Raw genomic sequence first — 17361 nt, forward strand, 5'->3', positions numbered from 1 at the left:
CAGATTTAAAATCCCAGTCATTTTGAATTCAAGCACAGAAATTTATTTTTTCAATTGGCTACATGCAAGTAAAATTCAGAAATATTCTGTTAGGGAATATAGCTAGGAGATTTGGATGATCATATAAGCAAAATCACATTAAAACTCCAGACATTTTAACTAGACGTATTTGCAGCTCTACTTATATTTGCAATTGTCCTGATACTTTGTCCATAGTCACCACTCCAACATGGTTTCCCTCAAGTCTGGCAGATGACAAGGGCTGAATTTCAAAGCAAATTACATATCTGGCCCTAATATTCACATGGTATTAATAAGGTGAATAATCAGCTCTGAAAGAAATGCATACAGAAGGCAAAGTCCTTAAGTTGCTCCTTAGCCTACTCTTTCATTAACAGATAATGTGACAGGACCAGTATTCAAATACAAACAAATTAATTATTTATGTAAATTAACATCTGATTTAGTTATCTTGAAATACAACAAGGTTAACAGAATTATACTGAAGCTATTACAACTAAAATAAAAATGTGATGCATTTTCATGATGCTGTTTTAGAGACAGCGTGAACAGTATTCAAATTGTTTTTCAATTTGATTCATTTTGTAGAGAATGTGTTCTAAGTAAAAGCATAAAATGTGCAGTCTCCCTAGGCTCCATACATCTGTTTATGGTTTGTTTTAATAACAAACATTTTTATTGTTGAGATGTGTTACAAATATGACAGACCACATCATACAGCCTGCAAGGTATGAAGAAGAACAGGCTTTGTATGAGTAGAGGAGATAGCCGGTAAAAGACTACAACACTGGAGATAATTTGTCTTCAAGTATGGCTTGTTTCCCTGTGTTAATCAATAGATAATTTGCTCTAGGGGCAAATATTCCTTTATGAACCATGTCCAAGCTTGTATTATAGGACTCATCTCACTTGATTCAACATTTCTTTGCCAGTGCTAACAAAATTATATTGCTTTGGGAAGTTCAGATGTATTTGTGGCCTATATTATGCCAAAAGCTGAGTTTCTGTTCCAACAAGGACATTAGATGAAGGTGTAGGCTAGGTTTACATACTTTTGAAATTATTATTTTCTTAAGTGGAGTGTTTTATAGTCTTACATACACAAGCAGACACCTACTTCTATACAGGCACTTGAATAACTAGAGAAATACTCTCACTCTTCTCCAGAAAGCTCTAGTGATGCATTCCTAGTCACATACAACTCTTACCCAGAGGGTACGGCAGAGTTCATTTTAATGCCTTCCTTACCATGAAGTGATGTCAGTTTATATCTTTAATTTCCAAGAAGTCTTGTGTGCAAGCATATAAAAAAATTTGGTTCACATTCTATTTTGATTCAATACCTACTCATCTTAACAGTTTACTCTTGGATAGGGACCCCAGAGAAGAATTTGGGATTCACTAAGTCAGAGACAAATCACAAAAGGGAGCATGATCCCACAACCCAGTAACTGAAGAACTCATACATTTTCTTTCTACTCCATCTTAGTTAAAAACATTTAGAGATCAGAAATCAGAGCCCGTTTTTCTATCTGAAAGTTTTGAAAGTTATATTCCTTGAAAAGTTTAAAAAAGAAAGAAAAGAAAAAAAAAAAAAAAAGAGCAAGAGAGAGATTCCTAAATATCTTTCCACAGCAGGAAAAAACATTTCATATCATAGAATCATATCATCATATCATAGAATGGCTTGGGTTGAAAGGCACCTCGAAGATCATTTCCAGTAGGTTGAGAGGGGTGATTCTTCCCCTTTTCTCAGCACTAGTGAATTTGTCCAGTTCTAGGCTCTCCTGCAGAAGAGAGACAGAGATGTACTGGAGAAAGTCCAGTGTAAGACCACAAAGGTAATTAAGAGACTGAAGAACCTTTCATATTAGGAAAGGCTGAAAAAGACTGGAGAGAAGGTTGGGGGATTGGCTGGGAGGATGCAGATCTCGGCAATGTTTACAAATATCTATGGAAGGAAAGAAAGAAGTGGGAGCCAGACTCAGTGATGTCCACTGACAGGACAAGAGGCAATGGACACAACTTGAAAAAAAAAAATTCATTAGAACGCAAAAAGAAACCAGTCAAACACTTGAACAGGTTGCCCAGAGCAGCTGTGGTGTTTGCATCTCTGAACATATTCAAAACCTGACAGTAAACAGACCTGAGCAACCTGCCCTAATTAATCCTCTAGGCAAGGAAGGTAGACACCACAGTGTCCAGAGACCCTATGTCAAATATTCTGTGATCCTGTGATTTAGATATTTAAGAATGGACTTTTTTAACTGGGCCAAACAAAGCCTTAATGGAGAATGAATATTTTCTTATTGCATCTTGAACTACACTTGCTTAGAGAATGCAGTTCACATAGCACTTGCTGTTTGGTCTGGCATCTATGTGTAAGAGTAGCTGGGGGACCAGTGCAACTGGACTGGGTGCCAGCTTCTGGAGTCACACCAGGGATGTAGGCTCCATGGATCGCAGTGTCAGCTACTGGAGCTAGTGGGGGTCTTCTACTCCCAGCCACTGGGAGATGAGTGGTTTGTGTTCTAAAATCAGGTACTAGGGGTGCTGGTGTGAGTGAGGCAAGTGCAGGGCTCTGTACCAGTGGCTTGAGTGGACCCATAGGTCACAGCCTATGTACCTGGTGCCAGCTGCTGATGGGGTGGGCAAGTGTCTGCACCTTCTTCAACCCATTGTGCATGAGGTGTACATGTGTATTCACTATCAAACTTTAAGCTGGACTAGCTGGTGAACAGTGGGGACCTGGGATGGGGTATCTGGCAGGCAGGCAGTCTGTGCTGGTACAACCAGGGAAAACTGCAAATATCGTGTCTATGAGGGAGAAGGGTGTGGGTGTGGGTGTGTTTGCAGCAAACTTCAAGCTGGACTAGCTGATGAGTAGGCAACCAGTGAAGTGGGTAAGTGGGCCTGGCATCTAGGCAGGGGTCCTGGGTAGACAGAGGGGCTGCGATGGTACTTGAAGGATCTGTGAATGTATTTGTGCTTGTGAACCTGTAGAGTACCGTGGGTGTGCATTCACTAAGTGAACTTCTGTCTTTACGATCTGGAGAGGAGGGAAGGGTCTCAGCTATCTGTTTCTGTTTTATGTTAAGTCCTGCTGAAGACAGCCCTTGGCTGGGGCAGCCAGTGTGAATAGTTGTGCCAATGTCCTGTCTCTGCATGTACGTCTGTGTGTCTCTGAGATGCATGTTAAACCTTGTTACCAGCTGAACCTACAAAGGGGAGAAAGACAGCTGTGCCCCCCAGCATGGGCAGAGATCCTTGGTGCCTGGGCACTTGGTTGGTCTCCTGTGGCCTTGCAGGAATAGTCCTGAGACTGAATGGCTGGAGAAGGCAGCCATGCTCTCATTGTTCTTCTTTTCCTCAGCTAACACTATGTTTTGGATCATTTCTGTAGAAATTAAGGAAATCTTTCAGGTATTTAAGTAGTGAACAATCTTTCATTGGCAGAGGCTTGACTTTAGGCAGAGGCTTGACTTTGTGGCATATGAAATGCATTCTAGGCTTGATTTATTATTACATCTGCAAAAACAAAAATATTTTTATTGTATTCTGTTACACAATGGATGTTCTAGTAGTTTGTATACTAAGGAGTGAGTCTGATTCCCTCTTTTTAATACTGAAATATTGTATAAACATTGAATTCAGCATCTTACATTAGTACTAGATTTGCATTTATAATGGAGTTGCTTTTACTGCTTTTATGTTTTATATTATAGTTGTCTGTGAAAGCTGGGAGGTGTTAATCAACTGAAGAATGCTAGTTTAGAAGACAAGAGATAGTAAAAGGACAAGGTGATAACAATCATTAGTTTAGAATGAATAAAATCTGTTGTGTCTAATTTACCTGTAACAGTTAATGCTGACTGTAATTGGTGTGTCATTTTTTATCACTGCAAAACACACCCTTATTCTCATTATAAAAGTTGTTACAATGTGGTTTGTAGATGCCTTGATTCACTGAATTCTAATACAATTATAGTCGTCATTTCCAGTTGGTGAAAACTAAAATGGGCCAAATATGGTGAAATAGTTTGGGGCATTTTCATTGCATACCATTCAAGTAGAATAGTTCAGTTCAAAGGAACCTTCAGACTGTCTAGTCCAACTGCCTGACCACTTCAGGACTAGCCAAAAGTTATAACATATTACTGAGGATGTTATCCAAATACCTCTTGAACAGGCTTAGGACATCAACCACCTCTCTAGGAAGCCTGTTTCAGTCTTTGACCACCCTCATGGTAAATAAATTTTTCCACAGGTCCAATCTGAACTTCCCTAATGGAACTTTGTGTTGTTAACTTGCATTCCAATATTGGTTGCCAGGGACCAGAGACCAGTATGTCCCTCTCCACTTCCCCTCCTCAGGAAGTTGCAGGGAGCAACAAGGTCTCAGCCTTCTAGAGAGACTAGAAGTTTGTCCAGACTAGACAACCCAAGTGGTCTTCATAGGACATGCCTTCCAGCCCTTTTACCCTCCTATGGACACTTAACATTTTTTTTTTATTTTTTTATTTTTTTTTTACTATGGAGTCCAGAGCTGTGCACAGTATTCAAGGTGAAGCCATACCAATGCTAAACACAAGGGGAAAATCACCTCTTTTAACTCTCCCAAGACTTTTAATTTAATAATAATAATAGTAATAATGTTGAATTATTAATATCTGAAAGCCTGAAAGCTATTTCCTGGGAACATGTGACAGATGGATATGGTGAGGTGAGGGTAATGATGTGAAATAAGCCTTTTTGACAAGTCTTGTCTTTCATGGCTGACAGATATTACAATTTAGTCTATTTAGTCCCTGTTTTTCTCATTTCTACCATGATTTTTAGAAAGCAAACTCCTCCTTTATTTCGGTGGATAAAAGAAGTCATAAAATGCTTCCAGGAGGATGAAATGAAGGCAACTTATATTCTGGAAGAAGAGAGCCTTCATCAAGCAATAACACTAAATAATGCCAGGCCTACTGGCATTAAATAAAGTCTTTCTGAGATCAACACTGTTGAATTAGGATAGAGACTCAAAATGCTCCAAGCAGTTAAAGATGTAGTAATGAAGCAAGAAAGTCAGTACTGCAGGAAGGTGAAAACACAAGCAAGGAAGTAAATTTCCCTTGTACTGAGAAAAGTGAGACAAGGAAAGAGGAAACAAAAGTACAACTTGTGTAAGTGTTGCAAGTGAAGTACTTTCCTGTCCTGGGGTTATTAACCTCCAGTATTTACTAATTGTGACACTTCAGAAACCAACTGAAGGAAGACAGAAATGATAAAAGAGATTAAAATATCCCTAAATACCTCCACAAAAAGGGGTTAATGTATCAAGAAAATAATGGAATATAACTATCTGCATGGGTTGGACGCTTGATCTTTTATTTTAAAACGGATCAGAGTCAACAATTATATAGCATTTGTGATTTTAATTCAGCCAGTACAAGACATTTGCAACTTTTGAAAAGAAACTAGGCATATTTTGTCTGACTGTTGATACCATCGGAGAAAAATGATTGTTAGAACCCATTAATCTTGTTACATACCTCTTTTGCTATCATAGGGTAAAAGAATATTCAAGGCATCACTAAATTAATTTAACTTTGAATTATCCTGGCATATCTATAAAATACTTTCTTGTAGCTTATAAAATACAACCACCAAAACAATAGAGCAGTACAAATGCTTTCACGGTAAAGAACATATTGAATAAATTATCAGTTTCCAAGTTTTTTATTTAAAAATTGTTGGTGTTTCAATATATTTAATACAAACTAATCATAGAATACTGAGAGAATATTCTTACTCCATGGTTTTGACCAGGGTAATTGAAAAGATTCAGTGTCTATTAGCTATCATAGATATCTGACAACAAATATCAGTTCCTGAAACTGATATTGAGAACTCATAACCAGTTTTAGTACAAATGGATAATTAATTAATATGCTATTTCTTGGTATATGCTCACAGAAAAGCAAAGTGATTTCAAAGATTCCTGAAAGAAGCCTCTTAAGACTTTGAGGACAGAATCCTCTTGTACCATATTATATAATCTTGCTTAAACTAAACCTATGGTACAAAAAGCTACTATTCCATTACGTGTTTACCCCCAGAATTTTCTGTGACACAATGGTTTTGTTCAACAGGAATGGCAGAATAGGTTAAGGGCTTTCTTTGCTCTCTTTATATAATAGAGTTTAATCTGTAGGAGGAGTTATTCAATATCTCTGAACGAGAAATATGTTTTTCCAAAGAAGCCTCAAGTCAGTGATGCACATAACAATATTATTAGGCCAATGAACCTTTATCTTAAACTTTACTTTAAAAAGATCAGGAAGAAAACAATACTTGCTGTTTTCAATCTGACATTTTCAATAAACATTAAGAGGTAGTGTCAATTCAGCTTCAAGCACAGATGGTTACATGCTTACTAATAAAGCCTCAGAATAATGGAAGCTAAAAAAAGGGTATTTATTACATGTCAATTCTTGAAGTAGAACTGAATTGTGCAATATGAAATTAAATGAAAATTGGAGTGGTGATAGTACAAGAAAACTTCACTTCTCTATTAAATCTTGTGATTATATGCAGTAGTAAAAACATTTTAATAGACAAGTAAAATTGCATATTAAACAATGGGTAAATATTTTAAGTTTCTAGAAATCAAAATCCAAGCTAAAAAACAATACTGAATCCAAAAACGATAGTAGAAAATCTTTCATGTTGTGAAGTCAAGCATGAAAACTTTAACATTCCCTAGAATTAAACAAGCCTGTGTAAAATTCATGTGATCCATACTAGATTTGTAATTTAAAAGTGATTTTCAATATATGATCAACTATTATATGTTTGTCTGTTATTTCCTAGCTTTTCCACACTTGATTTGTTAAGTATAGTCATTTTAATTAAGTAATTGCATTAATTGCTGGTTTATTATTTTCTTTGTAGCCAGACTATCACACAATTAGGTATGATCCTGCTGGCTCAAACAAAAACTCTGTCTCCTTTGGCAGTTTGCTTCCAAACATAACATACATAGTTCCAAGCATTCCAAGAGTGCAAACATAGGGAAAAGATCCATGTATAAGACAATTTTACTTCCTAGTTTTTGACAACTACCACTTTAGGGATAGCTTTGGGGTTGCATCTGGACTAAATCTTTCTAATACAAACAGATGATCCTAACTTGTCTCACTTCTTTTGTGTTTTATGTATTTGTTCTATTTTTTTCAGTGTGAAATTCCACAGTTTAATTATGAGTTATAAGAAAGCAATTCCTTTTCCAAAAATAAACCCTTTGCCTAGTATATTATTAGGCTCTTTCTTGTTCTAAGAAATTACAAGTAATTCCCTTCTGTGGTTAGGTCCCTGTTCCATTCATTTTATTGTCGCTTTTGTTCCCCTTGCCAGTTTTCCTCAGGCTGGAATCAGTAGTCTATCTTGTCCTAGTTGTTTGGATGAGAACTGTATCTGTTTCCCAGGAATCTGGAAAAACATAGAATTTATACAGGTTCATAAACCTATATTTATTATTTTCTATTTGGTCGGATCTGCAGTAACATCAAACAGTTTGCCTGCCTTTTTCGGTGCTCTCAGAGACTAGGTGGGCTTTTTGTTTGTTTTGTTTTGTTTTTCTCCCATTAAACAACACCCAATGCCTTCAAAATATTCCCTACATATTTCCTTACAGTGAAATGAAATTTGTCATCATGTTTGTACAGCTAGGGGCACTTTCCTTCTCTCATCTTTTTCACTGTCTCCACGTACAGCTTCTTATTTTTGGATTCCCCTAAGATGACTCCATTTCTTTAGGGACCTTTGATAGCAGATCTTATTAAAACCCTGTAAATATATGTACTTTACAGTGACTGGATCTTCATTATCCTCACATTCTAAGGATTCATTAATGTTAACATTAATTTAACTGTTCTCTGGCACTTGAACTCACTAGCAGTGTGTAGTCTGTGTTTCATATTCTCCAAAATGTGATGCTTGCATGTTGAGACTGGTCTCTGGATTGTGTTAGCTCCTAAATCATAAGTAGGACAGTGATAGTTGGCATGAATCAAAAGCCTGACATAGAGTATTCTAACAATTTATTGGTATATAGAATCAAGTTCCACAGCCTGGGAACATTCCCAAAGTAGCAATTGACTTTTTTACAGTAACGTATTGATTTTGGATGGAAAGACTATTCTCTATAGCATCTGTATTGATTCTTCCTCCTTTCCCATCTCTCTCTCTCCCCTGCCAGTTCCAATCTTTACAGTTTGCCCAAAGTTAAATCAGATTTACCAGTTCATTTTCTAGTTCTCTCCTGGACTATTTTGAAAATTGATGTCTTATTTGAACCTTTCCATCCTTCTGATTTTAGCTGGTAGTTAGCAATTTTGTATTTGATTACCTTTACAGTTCTTGGCTGAGTACAGTCTCTTCATGACAAAATCATCTTAATCATTTTATTGGTTTACCTCAATAGCCATTTACTGATGTCTCAATTTGAGGCAGTTTCTCAGACTACTTCCTTATTAAAAAACAAACAAACAAACAAAAGTAACCATTATGGTTGCGTTAGGACAACACGAATGCAATACATTTTATTGTCTAGTATGGTCATTTCTTCCTTAAGTGTTTCTTTAATACCTACATCATCTTTGGAACCCCATAAATTCTTTGGCAGCCATCCTGACTTCACTGTGCTTAAAATAAAGTTCTGTTAGAAGTTTTAATGTCATTAACAAGTTACTCCTAAACACTTTTTTGAACCTTCACTGTTTAACTCACCAGTATATATTCTCTTGTCTTCCTTTCTTCATTTGGACTCAACTTTCATCTTTTAAACAAATTTTTTTTTTGTTTAATTTATAGTAGTCTCATATACTCAGCTGTTTACTAGATCTTTTTAGTTTTTTAGGTAGGTCTGCTGCAGAAATTCTGTCTCACATGCAGTTTCCAATCTGTACTGCCTGAGAGAATTTAGACATTACCTCTCTTGGGTTCTTTCTAACTTTCATTTAACTATTTTGTTAACTTTTATATAGTTTTTCTTTTTGAAATGAGGCATTGTGGTAGATTTTTGTAGTTCTTTTTGACATACAAAGCTGTTTAATTCCAATAATTTTCAAAAGAGAAGTATCTAGATGTTCTGCAGAGTGTTTAACACTGACTAAGGCACTGCAACACCACAATCTAAAGAATGCAACAGGTCCTTCAGACAAGAATCTAAACTGAAACTTCAAAATCCAAACTTCCCTCCAAGTGGTTAGAGAATAACCTCAATAATAAATGAATGCTAGAATTCCCATGACCAGAAGAGGAATTAAATAAATAAATAAATAAATAAAAGCTTAATATGGGATCTGTATGAACCTTCTTCTTGCAAAGAAGATCTCAGTTTTTTGAGGTTCCTCTGCATTATCTCCTGAAGACAGTGAAGGTTTTGGGTGGACCTAAGCAGTACTGAAGCATTTGTTGTTAAAATTATGATAAAGAAAATTATACTGTTTATTATTTAGAAAGATCTTGGAAACCAGGTAGAGACCTTATCTCCTGGCATTCTTGGAGAGGCATTCAAACCTTTATGCCTCCCAGTTTGGCAGAATGCCTTCATCATTAAGTTATCATAGATTCCGTGTCTATGTCCCAGAGAGAATTATCTACAAACCTACTGGGACAAGACCAGCAAGCAAAAGCACACGTCTGTAGTGAATACAGCCCACTGGGAGTTAGGGATTCTGCTTCTTTTTCTATTATATATTTAGATGCTGCAGGGGTTAGGTCCCTACAAGGCAGTCTTTTTACAGCTAGATACTCTCCCTGATTCTGATGTATTACGAAGATTTCTGCTGTTTGAATTACAGAAACAGGTGACAGCAGAAACTGGTTAGTATCTCCCTTTGAAGCAGCAACATGAGAAAAGAAGGTACTTTGAAACAAGCTATAGGTGTTTGTTGACAGTAAAAGAACAAAGTTGTAGAGAAGATGAGCCTCTTTGTTTCCATCCCAGCTCCCAGCACAGTTCTCTCTGACTAACTGAACTACTGTTCCAGTTCTTACCTTCATGCCTATTCCCTCCATAGGAGCTTGGTTCTTTACATTGATTCATCATGGGAGATTCTCCTGACTAATATCATCTCACTGTACATTATGATAATATGATAAATTCACCATTAATATTCCTGACATTCTTCTAGATGTCTTGAAAAATCAGTGTTTGTTTGTAAGTAGCAATTAAAATATATATTATTAAAAACAAACCTTTCTATTTAAGGGGATTTGATCATGCTCATCAGATGTTACTTTTAATATTCTCAAGAAAGCAATGTAAAATGGTTAGTCTTGGCTTTTCTTTACTCCTTAAGCTTCAAGATTGTTTTAGAGGATTAAATCATAAATAAATAAATAAAATAAATAAATAATAAAAAGCCTTTAAATTTAACAACAGCTATTACTTAAGCATACGGTCAAATTTAGATGTGATCATCAGCACATAGTTTCAAAAAGTTTTGTGGTTAGCACATAAACTCCCTAAACAGCTCAGCATGTCAAAAAACAAACAAACAAACAAAACAACTCAAGATATCTGGCTGTAGGATAAAACCCGGCCTTTAGAATGAAATATGATGAACTGAGGCCAATTGTAGGAATTTCAACAAGGCCAAGTGCCGGGTCGTGTACTTGGGGTACAACAACCCCAATCCACGCTACAGACTGGAAGATGAGTATTTAGAAAGCTGCCTGGCAGAGAAGGACCTGGAGTATTGGTTGGTAGTCAGCTGAATATGAGCCAGCAGTGTGCTCAGGTGGCCAAGAAGACCAACAGCATCCTGGCTTGTATAAGAAGCAGTGTGACCAGCAGGTCTAGGGAAGTGATTGTCCCCCTGTACTCGTCTCTGGTGAGGCCGCACCTTGAGTACTGTGTTCAGTTCTGGGCCCCTCACTACAAGAAGGACATCAAGGAGCTCAAGTGTGTCCAAAGAAGGGCAACGAAGCTTGTGAGGGGTCTGGAGAACAAGTCTTACGAGGAGTGTCTGAGGGAACTGTGGTTGTTTAGCCTGGAGAAGAGGAGGCTGTAGCGAGGTGGGGATTGGTCTACTCTCTCATGTGCCTAGTGATAGGACAAGGAGCAATGGGCTAAAGTTGCACCAGGGGAGGTTTAGGTTGGATATTAGGAAAAACTTCTTTAACCTAAAGGGTTGTAAGACATTGGAATGGACTGCCCAGAGAAGTGGTTGAGTCATCATACCTGGAGGTCTTTAAAAGACATTTAGATATAGAGCTTAGTGATATGGTTTAGTGGAGGACTTGTTGGTGTTAGGTCAGATGTTGGACTCAGTGATCTTGGAAGTCTCTTCTAACCTAGATGATTCTGGGATTCTCTGAAATAAGAAATCTCCATTTTGTTTCAAAACTTGTCTTCCATCACAAAATTTGAAAAAAAATAAATGAATTTACCTTGCCAGAATGAAAAACAAAGTGGAATTCTTTATTAGATGAGAGATGACAAGGACTATGAGGTTTATGAACTGTCTTGATATATCAATTAACCTAAATAGTTCAAGTATGTATATATATATATATTAACAATTTTTATGAACCTTGAAGTGCAACAACTAAGGATGGGTTAAAAGTACACTCTTTTAACCCTCTTTTAAAAAGCATGTCTTAACATGTCTTTTAACACTCTTTTAAAAGCATGTCTTAAAATAAAGGATAACCTTATTGTATATGGTGTATTCAATGTATTTTTTAGGTAACCATTTATTGATGGAACACTTCCTGGAACACAGATTAGCTTATTTTTTTGTTGTTTCCAAATGCTATTAGGATAAATACATTTTACTGAGATTTATGAATAGAAACTGACATTTCAAAATAAAACTTAAGACTGTAGATTGTTCTTTGTTAGCTTTCAACATTAGTGAAGGCTCAACAAAACGTCCTGTAATGAATGTATTTTTATAGCGGTTGAATGTATATGTGCAGCATGTTAAAGTTCATTATGATGCTGAGTATACCAGGAAATGTGTCAATTTAAAATGCTTATGGCTGATAATGCCATCAGAATAAGTTTTTTGTTTGTTTGTTTGTTTTTATATATATACACAGCAAAAAGAAGATGACACTTCTAAATTAAAGTGTTTTTGAATTTCTCTTTGCTGGTTGTCAGCATGGCAGAAACAAGCTCTTAAAATTATGAAGACTGAACATTACAATTTAGGTGCAATACCCATGTAAATTTTATAATTCACGTCATACATGCAATCTAATACAGCCTATGTGTTATGAGTATCTGGAGAATTTCACCCTATCTTCTTTCATTCACTCACATATATTTCAGGGTGCACTCTGTCCCAATGTCTTTATTTCAGATGATAGCACAGCTATCAGCTCTAGCTTTATATTGAGAGTGACTCAGAGAACTTTTAGGATCAAAGACGTTCAAGAAAGGTATCCCTACTGGGCAACTGCTCAGAGAAGCATTAGGCAATTTGTCAACATGTTGGAGAGCAGGAAGTTGTTATAACTGATAATGTGGGAAAAGAGGCAAGAAACAACTCCAGCAACAAAAAGAAGGACTCAGCTGCCAAGAGAAAAAAGACAGAATTGCAGGTCAATGCTGTGTTACTTGCTCTGTGACAGATAGACACAATTTTTTTTCACCCCAGAGGTGAAAAGGATTTCTTTGTTACTCTCTACTGAAATCAAACTGAAAGTATATCCAGGGTACATCTATGCATTTCTTATGACAGAAAAAAAAAAAAAAAAAAAAAAAAAGCAAGTATTTAAGTGTTTTGCAGGTGCTATTGTAAACAAGATGAATTTTCAAAGTAGTTTCAGTGGTTTTAGAGGGTTTTCTCCCTGTAGCCATAACACAGTTCAAAAGCATGATCCATACTTTGGGATTGTATGTTGAAGATCATCTATCTGTTTTCTAAGGCTAGAGAAATCAGCTTTTTCGGTGCCAGAGTTCCTGTACTATCAATTGTATTACAGTGACAGAAGTTTTACTGCAAGTTTTTTTTTTTTTTTTTTTTTTTTTCTCCCTAGAAGCCAAGATAGAAAAGGAAATAGGAAAGGGCTTATCTGTTACTCATTAATAGCAATTAGTAATTAATGGCATTTCTTAAAATGAAAAAAACAAAACAAAACAAACTAACAAAAAAAAAAAAACAACAAAAAATATTAAGAAAGCACTTCCTTCTTTGCAAAACAATCCCCCATCAATATATCATGGAATATAGCCTTCTCCACTATTAGGCCAAGAAATATAATTTGAAAGAATGGGTGAAAAATTCCTACGAAATGAGATAGTTTCTACAGATCCAAAGATTTAACCTAGTGAGATACTTATTGTGTGTATGTACATCAATAAAACCCTAGCTCTGTTAGGACTGGGTCTGAATGCTTTGTATTCTTGAGCTGCAGAAATATAGACAATATGTCCCAAATAAAAAGTGTGACTTATGATACTTAATCAGATACTTAATACAGTAAAGAAGAAAATGAATTAAAGGTGTTAAATACATTTTTTTCCTTTCTATTTATTTATTTATTTTTTCTCTGAAGAAATTTCCACTACAGAAAGATATTTCCACCCAGAAGAATTTCCACTACAGGTGAAGATATTTGAAACTGTCAGATGTTAATATCTGAATATCAGCAGATACTGAAAACCACCTTCTTGGTGGACAGCCTGAAATAAAACTGGTTTTATTTACACTCACTATTGATTTCTTAAGAACCAAGAAATAATGACAACTAAAGGAGACAGCTGGCTGCCCTCAAGTTCTCTGCAGCCAGAAAGCAGGCAAATGTTCATTTTCTAGGCTGCAGCAGTGGTACTGGATTGCCTGGGGTGGATGACAGCTGCCCAAGTGTAGGGGAACCCTACCATGTATGAGAACCACTGGTCTACCACCTCAGGGTACTTGAAAACACATCTGTGTTAATCCTTGGGTTACAGGCTGGCACACCATGCTTCAGGGAGAGCTGAGCAGGGAAATCTCAGGACATCTGAAATAACTGTGTTAAAAAAAAAAAAATAGAATAAATTTTGAAAATCTTTCAGAAGAGAGGTCAGAATATACCTATAATTTGTCTTCCACTTAATCTGCCTCAGATATCCTACTTTACTGCTCCCTTTTTCAGATCTCACAAAAAGAGGCTCATTGCTGTGTGAGCCTGGCAGAAGGCAGGGAAGAGATGGGGGAAGCACATATTTTGCTCTGAGCACATTGCACTCCTGCACATGCAGCAACTATCCCTAGTGTGTATTTTGGCTAGGGTTGGCACTACAAGGCTATCCGTGCTGTCCAGGATTTTGTTTTCCTAGCTGAAAGACATAGGAGCAAAGCAATATTATTTAACCTATCTGCTCAGAGACAAGGCAATTATTTCCTTCTCTGCCACTCTGTCCATCATGGCTCTGCTATTCTGTGTAAACTCTAGCTTTGCCCATTACCACCTGCCCTTCTCCCAGTAGAGAGACCCCATCTTCCTTTATTTCTTTCTTCACTAACAAGGAATTTTGCCATATACAGCCACTTGCAGCTGCCCCAATAACACAGGAAAAAAATCCCACAAAAGTGGGGTGAGGAAGGAAGGGGAGTTGAATCAGAAAAAGCCAGATCTGCCCATAAGACCCAGTGTTCCCACTCTTCAATATTTTTGGCAGGACACATCAGCAGCTGTGCATTTTTACAATTTTGCTTCAGAAACAGTCACAGTTTAAAGCATTATCAACCGTGTCTGGTGAACATGTGCACTGGCATAATTCAACCACCAGAACAGCTTCAGCTCTGCACCTTTCCTAGCAAGCAGTCCTGTAAACCAAAACTATTCCTATGATCAGGAGAAATATCTGTTGACTTGAAGTCAGCTGCTCAGAAGAAAGCTATGATAGCTTTTCCGACAGCTGTTAGGCTCAGAACTTTGGCTTTTTTAGAGCTTTACACTCTAAATAAATTTTCAGCAATAAATTATGGTATAATTTATTCAGGGTATAAAGCTAAAATAAAGCTAAAGAGAAGTTATACTCTTGTTACCTAAGTATTGTGCAGTTTTCAGCTTCAGCAAAAAATAGCTAGAGTAAGAACAGAAAAGTCTAGATAAGGCTAACCAAGTCCTTAGGCCTTGCTTAACTAAGCTAGTACAAGGTTGTGGCCTGTTAGTAGCAATGGCAATAGCACATTTACTACAGAGCTAACCAGTGTTGAACCTTCTGCAACTATCAAAATAAAAGTGCTGGACTGAACAGCAAATACTAGTAGTAGCTGCTGATTCCGGTATCTTAATGTAATTTAATAAAAACTATGCAAAGCATGGCACACAACTTCTCTCTCAAGTGAGTTCAAAGTAACTTAAGTTGTGGCAATTGTTTTTTAGAGGAATCATTTTACGTGTACTATATTAATGATTGCAATAATTTCTATTTAAATATATTGTTATTTTTCCCCAATGAAGTCAAATAGCAGAGTTGTGAGGTTGGTTAATATTTTTGCAATGCAGAAGTTTTGTTTCATACTGCTGACAGGCTCAGATCAAGACTCCGTTTATATATGCTACTACCACCAATCTGCTCTTGGTGATTAGTTATTGCTCTTTTGATTAGTTATGCTATTTCAAAATCTGCTGAGCTAATTAGGAAGGTGTTTTAATCCCAGAGAATTCCATGTTGAGCTCACTTACTCACTAAAGGACCTGTATTTCTATTGTGCTGGATATTCTGAGCTGATTTAGAGGATAATGGTGAATACACTAGTAAAAAAAGATTATACAAAAATGTTGCTGTGATTACTGACACAGACCAATCCACAGAACTAGACACTTCCTCAAAATGCTCAGTACACAGACACAGATAATGAATATATATTAGAAAATATACACACAACCTTGATTCCATATCTCAAAATGAGGTGGAAGGGCAATGAAACTCCTGAACAACTCCTTGTGGAAAGCCAAGACACAAATTGCTTAGTTTGGACTAGCACCATGTAGTTTATGCATCAAGAGACCATGAATAAACAACTGTTTCTACATTCATAGGAAGCACTGAAGACATTCTATTTCATATAAAAGAAAACTTAAGCAATATAACCCATATTATAACATGAAATTTCCATTATACTAAAATCCCTCTGTAGTTCCAGTAAACAACACAATCTGATGTTAGTGTGAACTGTGTCTTCCACTTAGCATGGTTATGTTATTAAGAGTCTCTAATATCTTCTCACAGGACAGACTAAGAAATAAGGCTGAGATATGCATGATGTCTCAAAGTTCCGTCAGATTATGTTTGTTTAAATGTGAAATGTTAAAGTATTTTCTTACAAATCAGTTTCCTAAAGAGCCTAACAAGATATAAAATAACAGCAGAAGCTAAATGCTAGGTTTTAACCTGAAAAGATCATAGAATCATAGAATCATAGAATATCCTGAGTTGGAAGGGACCCTTAAGGATCATCAAGTCCAACTCTTGACACCGCACAGGTCTACCCAAAAGTTCAGACCATGTGACTAAGCGCACAGTCCAATCTCTTCTTAAATTCAGTCAGGCTCGGTGCAGTGACCACTTCCCTGGGGAGCCTGTTCCAGTGTGCAACCACTCTCTCTGTGAAGAACCCCTTCCTGATGTCCAGCCTAAACTTCCCCTGCCTCAGCTTAACTCCATTCCCGCGGGTCCTGTCGCTGGTGTTAATGGAGAAAAGGTCTCCTGCCTCTCGACACCCCCTTACGAGGAAGTTGTAGACTGCGATGAGGTCTCCCCTCAGCCTCCTCTTCTCCAGGCTGAACAGGCCCAGTGCCCTCAGCCGTTCCTCGTACGTCTTCCCCTCCAGGCCTTTCACCATCTTCGTAGCCCTCCTCTGGACACTCTCCAACAGTTTCATGTCCTTTTTATACTGTGGTGCCCAGAACTGCACACAGTACTCGAGGTGAGGCCGCACCAGCGCAGAGTAGAGCGGGACAATCACCTCCCTCGACCTGCTAGCGATGCCGTGCTTGATGCACCCCAGGACACGGTTGGCCCTCCTGGCTGCCAGGGCACACTGCCGGCTCATATTCAACTTGCTGTCTACCACGACCCCCAGATCCCTCTCTTCTAGGCTGCTCTCCAGCGTCTCATCGCCCAGTCTGTACGTGCAGCCAGGGTTTCCCCGTCCCAGGTGCAGGACCCGGCACTTGCTCTTATTGAACTTCATGCGGTTGGCGATCGCCCAGCTCTCCAACCTATCCAGATCCCTCTGCAAGGCCTTTCCACCCTCATTCGAGTCCACAACTCCTCCAAGTTTGGTGTCATCAGCAAACTTGCTCAAAATGCCTTCTATTCCTACATCCAGATCGTTT

Source organism: Anas platyrhynchos, chromosome 1, assembly GCF_047663525.1.
Source record: "Anas platyrhynchos isolate ZD024472 breed Pekin duck chromosome 1, IASCAAS_PekinDuck_T2T, whole genome shotgun sequence".
NCBI lineage: Eukaryota > Metazoa > Chordata > Aves > Anseriformes > Anatidae > Anas > Anas platyrhynchos.